The following is a 14,383-nucleotide window of genomic DNA, read 5'->3' as shown; positions in this document are numbered from 1 at the left end:
GCATTATTGCCTCCTCCTTTGTTTTCCCTTCCCATCCCTTCCCATCACCACCACCCCCCTGGCCAAAGTTATAAAGTTCATTTCTCAACATAAGGACTTGTACATATCATTGTTGCATTGAGTCCACCTGTATCACTATTTAAAAGATTTGTTTTTTTTTTCCTTCCCATCCCTAAGCTCGAGAAGTGTATATACAAGATGCAGAGCACTGGCATCAAATACAGTGGAAACAGAGGTTACACCATGGGGGAGGAACATACAAAGAAACAAAAAAAAATCACATGGTTCATTATAAATATGTTAGGAACAATAGCAAGAAAGAAAAAACCACTGGTGTCCCTATCTTGGGGTTCATTTTGCTTAACATGAACTTATAAGGGCATATGTACATAGCTTTTGACCTTTTTGTTTGTCCCAGATATATACTAGTTATTGCAAATAAGGGAAACCACAGGACCGATTTTTTGGGGGACCTAGCTTACTTCACTTAATATAATTTTTTTCCAAGTTTTCCATTTCCTAACAAATGGGACAATGTCATTCTTTCTGATGGAAGCAGAGAATTCCATTATATATATATATATATATATATATATATATATATATATATATATATCAATCACATTTTCTGTATCCATTCATCGACTGAGGGGCATCTGGGTTGGTTCCATATCTTGGCTATGGTAAACAATGCTGTAATAAACATAGATGTGCTAGTAGTTTTAGTATGGTCTTGTGTGTGATCATTTGGGTAAATGCCCCAAAGTGGGATTGCTGGGTCATAGGGGAGCTCTATGTGCAGTCTTTTGAGGAATCTTCATATTTTCCAAAGTGGTTGAACAAGTTTACATTCCCACCAACAATGAAGTAGAGTTCCCTTCTGGCCACATTCCCTCCAGCATTTGTTGTTACTAGATTTCTTGATTATGGCCATTCTAATTGGGGTGAGGTGGTATCTCAATGTTGTTTTGATTTGAATTTCTTTTATAGCTAGAGAGATTGAGCATTTCTTCATGTCTCTATTGACCATTTTATTTCCTTTCAGAGAAGTTTCTCTTTAAGTCTTTAGCCATTTATTCATTGGCAGTTGTTTCTTTAAGGATTTGTTGTTGTGGCATTTAATACTTTTTTATTGTGAAAATACTGTACAGAGGAGTTACAATTACATGGCAAGATAATGAGTAAATTTCTTATCAAGCATTGCTGCCTCCTCCTTTGTTTCCCCTTCCTATCCCTTCCCATCCCCCCCCCCGCACTCAAGTTTGTTTTTTGACATAATGACTTGTACATCTCATTGTTGCAATGAGTCCAGCTGTATCCCTATTTAAGCGATTTGTTTTTTCCCTTCCCCTCCACAAATGATACCAACATCAAATACAGTGAAAGCAGGGGTTATACCATGAGGGAGGGACATACAAAGCAACAAAAAATCATCTTATAAAAATGTTAGAAACAATCACAAGAAAGAAAAACATTTGAATACTTATATTGGCATTCATTTCACCTAACATCAAATTATCTGACCTTTTCTGCTTGTCTCAGACATATACTAGTTATTGCAGATATGGGAAACCATGGGGCCTATGTTTCTTTGGGCTTGGCTTACTTTACTTAATATAATTTTTCCCGTCTTTCCACTTCTTAACAAATGGGACAATGTGATTCTTTCTGATGGAGGCATAGAATTCCATTGTGTATATATACACCACATGCCCTTCAGTAGATGAATGAATCAAGAAAATGTGGGATTTATTTTTTTTAATTCGAAGTATATTTTAGATATGTCCGTTGTAGGGGTAGTGAAGATCTAACAATCCGGGGACTTTCTATTGATATTGTGGAAGGATCAACATGGTGAAAATGGCAATACTCCCCAAGGCTATCTACAAATTCAAAGTGATACCTGTCAAAATTCCAACCTCATTCTTCAATGAAATAGAAGAAACAATCCAAAAACTCATATGGAACAATAAAAGACCCAAATGGCAAAAACAATCCTTAGCAGAAACAATAATGCTGGAGGAATATCAATACCAAATTTCAAACTCTACTACAAAGAGGTAGTAATCAAAACAGTTTGGTACTGGCATAAGAAAATACCTGAAGATGGAATAGAATTGAAAACCCAGAAATGAACCCACAGAACTATAGCCACCTAATCTTTGATAAGGGAGCTAAACAAATACAATGGAACAAAGCCAGCCTTTTTAGTAAATGGGGCTGGCAAAATTGCTTAAATGCTGTAGAAAACTACATTTAGATCCTTATATATCACCCTGCACCAAAATCAACTCCAAATGGATCAAAGACCTGGAAGTCAAAGCAGACACTCTGAAAACATTGCAGGATAGAATAGGAGAAACCCTAGATCTCCTTGGCACAGTTCTTTTTTGTTTTGGGGGGTCCAGTCGTGGGACCTGAACTCTAGGCCTGGGTGCTATCCCTCAGCTCTTCAGCTCAAGGCTAGCGCTCTACCATTGAGCCACAGCGCCACTTCTGGCTATTTTCTTTTTGCTTATGTGGTGCTGAGGAATCGAACCCAGGGCCTCAGGCATGCAAGGCAAGCGCTCTATCACTGAGCCACCTTCCCAGCCCCAAAATTTTCTTAATAGAGACCAAGAAATACAACAAATCAAAGAAAGGTTGGACAAATGGCATTGAATGAAGCTGCAGAGTTTCTGCATGGCAAAAGACATAGCTAACAAGATCAATAGAAAGCCCACGGATTGGGAGAAGATCTTCAGTGGCTATACAATGGATAAGGGTCTCATATCTAAAATACATTTTTTTAAAAAAGGAATTAAACAATTGGGCATGCAGGCCTCATGCTTTACTTGTAGCTACTCAGTACTCTGAGATCCAAGGATTGCTATTTGAAGCTAACCCAGGCAGAGATAGTCGATGGGACTCTTATTCCTAATAAACCGGGGAGTACAGCTATGCCCCAAGTGACAGAGCAGAGAGCTAGCATTGTGAACAAAAATTTAAGAAATAGAACCAGTCCCTGAGGTCATGCCCCAGGATGAGTACACAGAAAGAGAAGGGGGGCATATTAGCTAGGTGCTCATATTGAATATCTTTCAATCAACCTACACATGAATGTGAGATATTAAAATGGTTGCTCAAAGACAGGTTGCACAGAAATTCCATGAGACTCTTATCTCCAATTAACCACCAAAAAGCCAGAAATGGAAGTGTGGTTCATTTGGAAGGGCATTAAACTTCAGGGGAAAAGTTAAGAGACAATACCCACACCCTGATTTGAAGCTCCAAGTCCAAAAACTAAACTGAAATGGAAAAAGAAAGGAAGGAAGGAAAGAAGCAAAGAAGGAAGGAAGGAAGGAGGGAGGGAAGGAAGGAAGGAAGGAAGGAAGGAAGGAAGGAAGGAAGGAAGGAAGGAAGGAAGGTAGGAAGGAAGGAAGGAAGAAGAGAAAGGAAGAAGGGAAGGGAAGGCAAAGGAAGGGAAGAGAGGAAACAGTTTTCATAGTATAAGTACTTGGTAAAGACAGCACAAAGTGATTTTTATCCAGGAAGAATTACTGAGAGTGAATAAAAGATCTAAGAAGAAACAAGACTGTGTTTCTATATATATATTTATTAAATACCCTATTACATCCGTTGTCTCTGTGCATTATACATTTTGAAAATAATAATAAAACTCTCTTCTACAGTCAATTTGTCTCCATAGAGAAACACATTCTCTGCAGACAACATTATGTTTCTCTCCTCTGGAACACCTGTGGATACAAGGCCTGTGGTGACTCACTGAGTTGAGCCAATCCTGCAGCTGTATCCAGCCCGATACACTCTCTGCTGATTTGCATGTGGTCAGAGCACATCCCACTGCCCTGAGCACTTATTCATGGGCTGCTCACACCCTGTGCAGCAGTTATTCCCAGTCAGCACACAGCATGGACATGAGGACCCCTGCTCAGCTCCTGGGGCTCCTGCTGCTCTGCTTCCCAGGTAAGGAAGGACAATGCTGAAGATTAACCCAGCTTTGTATAGTCAGGGCTATGTGGTACTTCAGGAAGACCTCTTGTACCATGATTATCAAGGTGGATATTTGTTTTTCTTTCACTGCCAGGTGCCAGATGTGACATCCAGATGACCCAGACTCCATCCTTCCTGTCTGCATCTCCAGCAAACAGTCACCATCAATTGCCAGGCCAGTCAGGATATTAGCAGTTGGTTAGCCTGGTATCAGCAGAAACCAGGGAAAGCTCCCAAACTGCTGATATATGAAGCAGCTAATTTAGAATCAGGTGTGCCATCCAGGTTCAGTGGCAGTGAATCTGGGACAGATTACTCTCTCACCCTCAGCAGCCTGCAGCCTGAAGATGCTGCCTCTTATTTCTGTCAACAGTATGATGACTTACCTCCCACAGTGGTACAGGTCAAAACAAAAACCTCTCAGTGAAGCAGAAGTTAGAGGCTAGGCTGTCTCATCTACTTCTGTTTCCTCCACCTGCTGATAGATCTTCTCAGACACAGAAAGACTCTGAGGGTCACTTTAAGATTTTGTTAGAAGTGGCTGGGCAGAATTCTCTCTACTCTGGCTCTCTCTACAGCAGTACAAACATGACAATACATCTCTTGATTTGATAGAGCACACAGATCAAAGCATGGTAGGAGTCTGTTCAAGAATTATTTAGGGTTCATTTGGGGGTTTTTTATTTGTCTTTTTTTGTCGGTTCTGGGACTTAAACTCTGGGGGAAGTCCCTTAGCTATTCAGCTCAAGGAAAGCATTCTACCACTTGAGCCACAGCACCACTTGTTTAGGGTTCATTTGTAATGAAGGCTAGTTAATCCAAGCAGTTGTTTTATTTTCTAATAAGACAAATTTATATAAGCTACAGCCAATCTGAGACTGGGTTATGTTACTGAGTAAAGCTAAACACCGAAGTAGAGCCTTCTATAGTGCTCCTCAGACCCAGATCATCTACCTGTGAAACTGTAGTCCTCCTCACCTAGGTCCTTGTCCTGTCTAGACACCCAGGGGTGAGTGCTAATGCTCTCAACTGCTTGTATTTCCTCAAAGGTGACCTCCAATCCTCCCCTCCACCTTAGTGTCTGCCCACAGTTGTCAGTGCATTCTAAATCAAACTCTTTTAGTTTTCCATCTTCCAGAGGACTCCTTATGCAGAAACTCTACAAGAAACATTGGCAAAATGATTTCCAGAAGTATGAGATGAAAATAAGTCATGTGAACACACAGAAAAACGATTATAGCAATCTACTCTTCACTCTGCTGCTTTGTTAGAAATCTCTATTCACTGTTTGCACAGACTTTACAAAGTTATTATTTTTATGCTCTTCAGTATTTTGTTACAAAGTTCATCAGCTACTTCATTTCTCAATTTAAGGTTTTCTTTTTTTCTTGATTTACAGAATTTGGAGGAGGACAACCTGTATAATTTTGAATGTGAGGAATTGATAGTAAACATTTCATCATTTAATACAGTCTGATGGGAAAAATGTAAAATATATCACTACTGAGTATAATATTTGTTATCGATTTTTATATATGCTTTAAACAACTAAGGTGTTTTCCCATTGTTTCTGTCTTTCTTAGACATGAATAGCTTTTGAATTAACATGAATAGATGTTACCTTTTAGAAAAATTTTCAACTACAATATTTATGTCATATTGTTCCTAATCTTGTTTGGGTGGTGACTTATATAGATCATCATAGATTATTTTGAAAATATCTAATTGTTAAATGACTTTCCATTTATGCAATATATTTAACTGCTCAAAATGGAGTCCTTGAGAGAAGGAGGTAGGAGAAAAGGAGAAGGAGGAAAACAAGATGAAATTTCTCTTCCTTAAGATAAACGTTGACAAGCTGAGGAGGAAAAAAAGTTGGTCAGAGGAAGTTGTCAAGTAAGCTGAAATAAGATTCAAAGACATGTGAGACACTGCAAACACAGGACTGTAATCAACCATGACCATAGATGAAAAAGGCTTGAAACACATACAAATATACAGTGAAACTGGTCAATTTGTTTGTACTGGGGTTGGAATTAGGGCCTTGAGCTCACTAGGCTGACATTCTCCCACTTGAGCTATACTCTCAGCTCACTAAAATTATTCTAACAGTTACACAGGTGAGGACACTGAGGAAAAGAGAGGCTAAGGAACTGGATTGGCCCCACACAGTCACTAAGCATATGGAGTCATATCCCTAAAACAGCTTTCAATTAGGCCCTGCATGATAACAGTTGGACTCAGATTATAAATGAAGTCATATATCCTGAGTGTGCAAAGAAATTTTTGAAATAGATGTTGTACAAATAAAGCCTTAAGGAGGCACATAAAGCAGATGGAAAGGCAAAGAAAAGGTTATAGGGAAACATACGATTTAGAGGAATGATGTCCAGAGCCACAGACAAGAGGTAATGTGCAAACACACACACACACACACACACACACACACACACACACACACACACACACACACACACACACTACTGTGGCCAATAGAGATTGTTGTTTACTAATTCTGTTAAAGAATGAGGCAGTTTCAAGGCTCATGAAAAATCACTCCGCAGCAAAAGTAAAATAAGTCTGCAGTATTAACTTCTGGCCAATTCTTAGTTTGAGCCTCATCTAATCAAGCACTAAAGAAATACCTGGACCTATGTTTCTTTGGGCCTGGCTTACTTCACTTAATATAATTCTTTCCAAATCTTTCCATTTCCTAACAAATGGGGCAATGTCATTCTTTCTGATAGAGGCATAGAATTCAATTTTGTATATATACCACATTTTCTTGATCCATTCTTCTACTGAGGGGGCATCTGGTTGATTCCAGTTTCCCTTATTTGCAATAACTAGTATATGTCTGGGACAAGCAGAAAAGCTCAGATAAGATGATGTTAAGTGAAATGAACCCCAGGATAGGGACACAAGTGGATTTTGTCTTCCTTGCTATTGTTTCTAACATATTTATAAGGCACCATGTGATTTTTTTTTGGTTGCTTTGTATGTCCCTCCCCCATGGCATAACCCTTGTTTTAACTGTATTTGATGTTGGTATAATTTGTGGAGGGGAAGGAAAAAACAAATTGTTTAAATAGGGATACAAACTGACCCATTGCAAGAATGAGATGTACAAGATGCTATGTTAAAAACAAACTTTATTTATATTGGGGTAGGTCATGGGGAGGTGTAGTTGAGGAGGTGGGAGGGATGGGATGGTAGGGGAAAAACAGGAGGAGGCAAAAATGCTGGATAATGTACTTATTACATTGCTCATGTAATTGTAACCCCTCTGTACAGTATTTTCTCAATAAAAACTTATTTTTAAAAAAGAAACAACAGGAAGCCTTGGTGTTAGAAATAGAGAAATAAGAAACAATTATTTATTCTCCTCTCCTCAAATACATCCTAATAGATTCTAGTTGATAGATGAATAGGGTGTCACAGGGACTAATTTTTTTTTGTTTTGGGTTTTTTTGTTTATATATTTTTTATTGTAAAGACACTATACAGAGGGGTTATAGTTACATGAGTAAGGTAATGAGTACATTTCCTATCCAGCATTGTTACCTCCTCCTTTGTTTTGCCCCTTCCATCCTTTCCCTCCCTACCTCCCCAATTCCTCCTTCCCCACCACCACCAAAGTTGTAACGTTCGTTTTCAACATAGTGTCTTGTACATCTCATTGTGACAATGGATCAACCTGTATCCTTATTTCAGCACTTTGTTATTTACCTTCCCTTCCCCAAATTAGAAAAAGATACAGGGCACCAGAATCGAATACAGTGAAAATAAGGGTTATACCATGGGGGAAGGAAATACAAAATAAAAAAAAAGCGACTAAAGTTTGCCATCAGGCTGAGATGATGCATTTTCTTCCATAACCACTTGATCATGAGTAATTGTACTGCAAGGAAGAAGAGGCAAATAGTCCTGAAGGTATCAGCTTAGCTTCACCCTCTCCAGATGCTTTGCATGCTCTTCCCATTCTGTCCTTCTGTCAAGACCTCATTTCAATGCCAAGGCCAAGGTCTGGGGCAGATCTTCCTGAAGTAGGATCCATATCCTTTCAGCTAGATTGATTTCCAGTGAGTGGTGAGCGTTTTCCTTCACTGAATCCAAGGCCACTACTGGGAAGGGCCTTTGTTACCCCAAATTCTCAGCTCCATCACTCTGGAGGGTGATTGTTTCTGTTATAGCCAAGAGCAAGAATGTCAGACTGGGACAGAAGCTCCTGATTCAAATCTCTGTAGTTTATTCCAGTGCATGAAAGTTTAAGTCAGCCTTCACATCTCCACACTCACTGAAATCACATGAATAATTAGAAAAATGATTTCATAGTCACCAATTGGGCTTGACCAACCTCACCACAGTAAGATGTACAAGACATCTGCCTTCTTCATCCTACTTAGGTGTATTGTGATGTATCACTAAGACTCTCAGAATTCCTAGGCTCTGGGGTGTGCATAATGAAAGGAAATATGGCTCCTCTTGCTTTTAAATTGCTTGAGTGTCCAAGGAAAAAGCAAGATCTGATATCAGATTTATCAAATTTCTATCCTCCAGATCCAAGATGTTTCTTCAAGCACATCTTTACTGGCTTGAGAAGAGACCAAGATTGACAGCTACTCTTTCTGTGTCTGTTTATCTGATTCTCTCTCTCTCTCTCTCTCTCCCTCTCTCCCCTTCTCCTACCTCCACTCTCCTTTCTCCTTACTCTTTCTGATCATTGGGAAAAGATAAAAGACAAGGACATGTATGCTTGGGTAGCAGTGATTTTTGTTGAAAGAATCATGTCCAGCATCAACACTTAGCACTTCATGCTGGTGAACTGTGAGAATTAATATCAAATGGTACAAAGGTGGAAAAATATGAGAGGTCTCATTGGGAAAAGATAGAAAACAAGGGCATGTATGCTTGGGTAGCAGTGATTTTTGTTGAAAGAATCATGTCCAGCATCAACACTTAGCACTTCATGCTGGTGAACTGTGAGTAGTAGTATCAAATGGCACAAAGGTGGAAAAATATGAGAGGTCTCAAATTGAGGAAAGTGTAGTTTATTTAGAAACTGGGGATACATCAAAAGTTTCAATCTTAACAATTTGTCAGTCATTATTGAAGATCAAATTAAAACTGTATCTGCAAAAATTGCTTCAACCTATATTGTAATTGCCGTGACTAAAACTGCCACAAAATACTTTTTAATACATTCAGAATGTTTCATATTATCTCTTTATTTAAAAAATCAACCAGCTGGGCATCTGTGCCTCATGTTTATAATCCTACCTACTCACTAGGCTGAGATGCAGGGATTGCTCTTTGAAACCAGCCCAGGCAGAAAAGTATATGAGGCTCTTATTCCCAATTAACCATGCAAAATCTAAGAGTGGAGCTGTGGCCCATGTGGTATAGCAGAGTGCTAGTCTTCCTCATCCATGCCCTGAGTTCATGCTCCAGGATGAATACACACACACACACACACACACACACACACACACACACACACACACCACAAACACAAACACACACACTCAAAAATGGAACATTTTAGCCAGGTGCAGATGGCTAATACCTGTCAACTTATGAACTCATGAATGTGAGATATGAGAATGGTTGTTCAAAAACAGCCTGTGCAAAAAAGTCCATGAGACTCTTATCTCCAATTAATCACAAAAAAAAAATGGCAGAAATGGAGGTGTGGATCATGTGGTATGAGGGATTAACTATGAGGGAAAAAACTAAGAGACAGCAGGAGTTCAACCTCAATTACAAAAACTAAACTAAGCTGAATATGAAAGAAAGAGAGAAAGAGGTAAGAGGGGAGGGAAAAAGAAAGAAAGAAAGAAAGAAAGAAAGAAAGAAAGAAAGAAAGAAAGAAAGAAAGAAAGAAAGAAAGAAAGAAAGAAAGAAAGAAAGAAAGAAAAAAAGAAAGAAAGAAAGAAAGGAAAGAAAGAGAGAAAGAGAGAGAGAAAAGAAAGAGAGAAAGAGAGAGAGAAAAGAAAGAGAGAAAGAAAAAAAAGAAAGAGAAAAAAGAAGAGAAAGAAAGAAAGAAAGAAAGAAAGAAAGAAAGAAAGAAAGAAAGAAAGAAAGAAAGAAAGAAAAAAAAGAAACAAATAGAAGGAAAAAAAGAAGGAAGAGTGGAAGGGAAAGAAAACAATTATGAATGTATATTTGGTAATGAGAACAAAAAGGTGATTTTTTTCAGTAAGAATTATTAACAATGAATTAAAGATATAAGAAGAAACAAGAATATGTATCAATATATTTATGAAATATCTTGTTTCATCAGTTGCTTCTCCAATATTCATTTTGAAAATTGTCTTAAAAAAGCCTTCTTTAGTCAAATGGTCTCCAAAGAGAAACACATTCTCTGCTGGTAAAATTGTGTCTACCTGCAATAAAATATGTTAAAAATTCAGATAGATTGCCATCCAAGAGAAAGCAGTTTTAATGCTCCAGTGAACAGTCCTAAGCCAGAGAATCACACCAAGTGTGCCATCACAGTACAGAGAGCTTGGCCAGAGGGAAAATTCAGGCAAGGCGACAGATCTGAGCACTTGCCAACAGCCTCAGCTGCGGCAGTGGCCGCAGAGGAGGCCCAGGACTAAGGCACCAGACGCAACAGGCAAGCAGATTCTACTCAACACCAATAAGAACTGACAAGGAGCAGACATATCCATCTTGCAGTTTGAAGACCAAAGACGACCCAGGAACCAATACTCCAGCGTGAGTAGAAGCCAAACATCCTCACTCCTTCTCAGGGAGCAGAGGAAGGAGAGCCACCCCACCCACCCCCACTACTGAAGATCTCCATCTTTGATACTGACAAAGGTCTGGCTGAGCAGCTAGCTCCAACTAAGGCCTGGAAAGAAAACAAGAGTCATTTAGCAGGTCACAAGGACCTAACCTGACCTGCCAGGCTCAGCTCTACCCAGGGAAAAGTCACCCAGCCCGGGCCAAGAAAGCTCCACCAGCCCCAGGAGTGGTTTTCTTCACTGGTAAACAGAGCCAGAGGCTGCCCCTCCCTACAGCAGCCTTGACAATCAATTGAAATTCAGTAAACAGAAACCCTGAGAATGGCTCCAGGCTGGGCTCTGTGAGTGTCTCACAAGCTAGATGCTAAGGGAAAAGCTACTGTTTGCTGAAAGGCCTCAACTCTACCCAGCCTCATCACAGCATCTCCAGACTAGAGCAAACAGCCATCTCCCTCTTTTGTGATACTCAAAGCAGATCTCCCTCCCTTTGCACTAGCCTGGGAGGAGGATCACAAAATCCTGGGTAAAGCAGAGCATTTTTCTGCCTGCTCAAACAAACTGACTTAAGAAGCCAACCAAGCCACATGAAAATCAAACACCACAAGCAGACCAGAGACTCCAAAAAGAGACTGGTTACCAACACAAGAGAGATACAGGATCTTCCCATCGCCCCCCCCCAAAATCAAAGAACTCTTTTTTTGTATCTTTTATTAAAAATATTTCTAAAAGTTTTTTAATTTTTAATTTTTAACTTTAAAAAATTGTTTTCTATTAACTTGTTTTTCTTCCTCTTAAAATTTTTATTTTAGGGGTATATGTGTGTGTGCTTTTTTCATTTTTTTGTTTGTTTAGCTCCACTGACCTTTTGATCCTTTTTTTTCTTTCTTTCTCATTCTTTTCACTTTTTCTTCTCTTTTGTTCTTCTTTGCATGACTTCACTGTTGTTCTACTCATCCAAAGATATACACGTAGTCGATTATTAGACCTTATGCCTCATTGTGTACACACTTAATCCAGAAACTTATTATTCAGTTCAAACCTCTTAGACTTAAATTCCTTAATAGCAGTACTACCTCTTTATACCTATATAATATTTTAAGCATTTTTATTTTTAAGTATTTAATGTCTCTTTTCTATCCCACCCCTTCTTTTATCCTATCCCCATTCTTCTCTGAATATTATGTTGTTAATTTGTATAATTTTTGTGTTGCACTTTTTAATTTTTAATTTTTGTTTTTCTATTTTTCTTGTCTCTTTTTTCTTTCTCTTTCTTCTTTTGTTCTCTCTCTCTACAATCATTCTACCCAACCTATTTCCCGCTTTGAGATTAGAATTTAGTTAACTCTCCCTTTCCCTTTCCACAGTCTTCTATTCCTACTTTTACCCACATCTCTCCCGAAATGTAATAATTTCTGGTTTACCAAATTCTTCTTTGCTGTTTGTAGCCCATTAATGCATAGTTGTTTGATGTTGAATAGATATATCTGTTGAACTAGATTGTATCTGCAGACTTTTGACTGTGCAACTACAGATTTTGGTTGATGATTGCCTTAAGATAGTATTCTAGCACAAAACTGGTGTTACTTTCACCCCAAATGGGAAGAATAAGCTGGAAAAACACAAGAAAAATGGCAAGTCCGGGTATCTCAACTCCCACTCATGATAATCAGGGGACAGAACAGATAATGAATAATCTAGAGGAGAGTTCTCAAAAAGCTCTACAAACACTACTGGTAAACATGGTAAATGAAAAGATAGAAAACCTGCAAAAGACTCTGTATGAGGCTGATAGGGAGAGAGAGGAGGCAAACCAAAGGTTAATACAGGAATATCATGAGCGTGAGAAAGCTACACAAAGATTGATACAGGAATTGCATGAGCAGCTTGAGAACACTCAAAGAGAAATAAAGTAATGGCATGAGCAGGCTGAGATCAGTCAAAGAGATAGGAATTGAGGGAGCTAGCTGAGAACAGACAAAGAGAAAGTCAGCAATGGTGTCAGCAGGCTAAAAACACTCAAAGAGAACTATAGGAATTGCATGAACGTGAGGAAGCTAATCAAAGAGTAATACAGAAATTGAGAGAGCAGGATGAGAATACACTAAGATCACTCAAGGCATTCATGGGATCCATTAACAAAGAGCTGAAAGAAGTCAGGGAGACCACACAGGGAATGCTGAAAGCAACCCAACAGAAGGAATGGCAGTCCAAGGAAACCACAGCCAATCAACTAAGTGATTTCAGAATAAGCACTGAACACCAAATTAAGGAAGTAAAGAAGTTCATACAAGATCTAAAACAAAGCTCCAACAAAGAATTTGAAGGCATCAAAGCCAAGCAACTAGAAGGAAAAGAAATAAAAAAACAAAATAGAAAGTCTTGATAGTAGGTGAGACCATGCAGAAGATCTAATATCGGGGATTGAAGACAGCCTAGTTATTATAGAGAAAGAACCTACAACCATCCAAGACAAATCCAAGAAATATGATAGATCTATTCAACACTTGGAAGACACTATCAGAAGGCCTAATCTGAGGATAATGGGTGTAGGGGAACATCTAGAGACAGAAGTTAATGGTCTAGGAAATTTGTTTAATAGGAACCAAGCAGAGAATTTCCAAAACATGCAAAAAAGTTAGGCCTATTTAGATACAAGAAGCTTTTAGAACTCCAAATAGACCAGACCAGAATAGGACATCCCACCAGCACATTATAATCTTCACAGGATCAATTCATCCTTAAAGCTGTCCAGGAGAAAAGATCAATCACCTATAGAGGAGACCAATTAGAATTACCTCAGATTTCTTAGCAGAGACAATCAAAGCAAGAAGAGCCTGGAATGATGTATGCCATACCCTAAAAACAAACAATTATCAACCAAGAATACTGTACCAAGTTAAACTCTCCTTCATAACCAAAGGTGAAATAAAAAACTTCCATAGCAAAGAAAAATTGAAACAATACCTTTCCACCAAACCAGTCCTACAAAAGATTCTTAAAGATGTCCTACACATAGAAAATCTACAAGACCACAATATGGGCCAAGAAACTGCACCCAAACTGAGAATACAAGAACCATAGGAAGAACCCAATTGCCGCAGTCCCCAAGAAGGTGGATAACATGGGAGGAAACTACCAAATACCTCTCAGTCCTATCTCTCAACATTAACGGACTTACCTCTCCAATTAAGTGACATAGACTGTCTAGTTGGATTAAAAAGCAAGATCCTTCTATCTGTTGCCTTCAGGTGTCATACCTTGCCCATAAAAACAAACACATTTTCAATGTGAAAGGCTGGAACAGAATCTACCAAGAAAACAGCCCCCATAAACCGGCGGGAGTTCTAATCCTAATATCAGATAAAATAGACTTCAAATTAAAATTAGTGAGAAGAGATAACGAAGATTGCTACATACTAATTAAGGGATCTCATCTTCAGGAGGATATTACAATTCTAAATATCTATTTGCCAAACATCAGAGCACCCAAATTTATTCAAGAAATGCTACTTTCCCTCAAATCCCACATACATCCAAAGACATTAGTCATTGGGGATTTTAACACACCACTTTCCCCACTAGATAGATCAACTTGGCAAAAACTCAACAGAGAAACCGCAGATCTAAACAACTGCATAGAA

General features: G+C 38.7%; 1 pseudogene; it reads left to right on the top strand.

Annotated features, from left to right (window-relative positions):
* Positions 1 to 3,901: 3,901 nt before the first annotated feature.
* LOC138825186 (immunoglobulin kappa variable 1D-33-like) lies at positions 3,902 to 5,470 on the top strand (annotated as a pseudogene).
* Positions 5,471 to 14,383: the final 8,913 nt, after the last annotated feature.

The sequence above is a fragment of the Dipodomys merriami genome, unplaced genomic scaffold (assembly GCF_024711535.1).
Source record: "Dipodomys merriami isolate MVZ:Mamm:240054 unplaced genomic scaffold, mDipMer1.0.p SCAF_136, whole genome shotgun sequence".
NCBI lineage: Eukaryota > Metazoa > Chordata > Mammalia > Rodentia > Heteromyidae > Dipodomys > Dipodomys merriami.
This window is presented reverse-complemented; position numbering and strand designations above follow the sequence as displayed.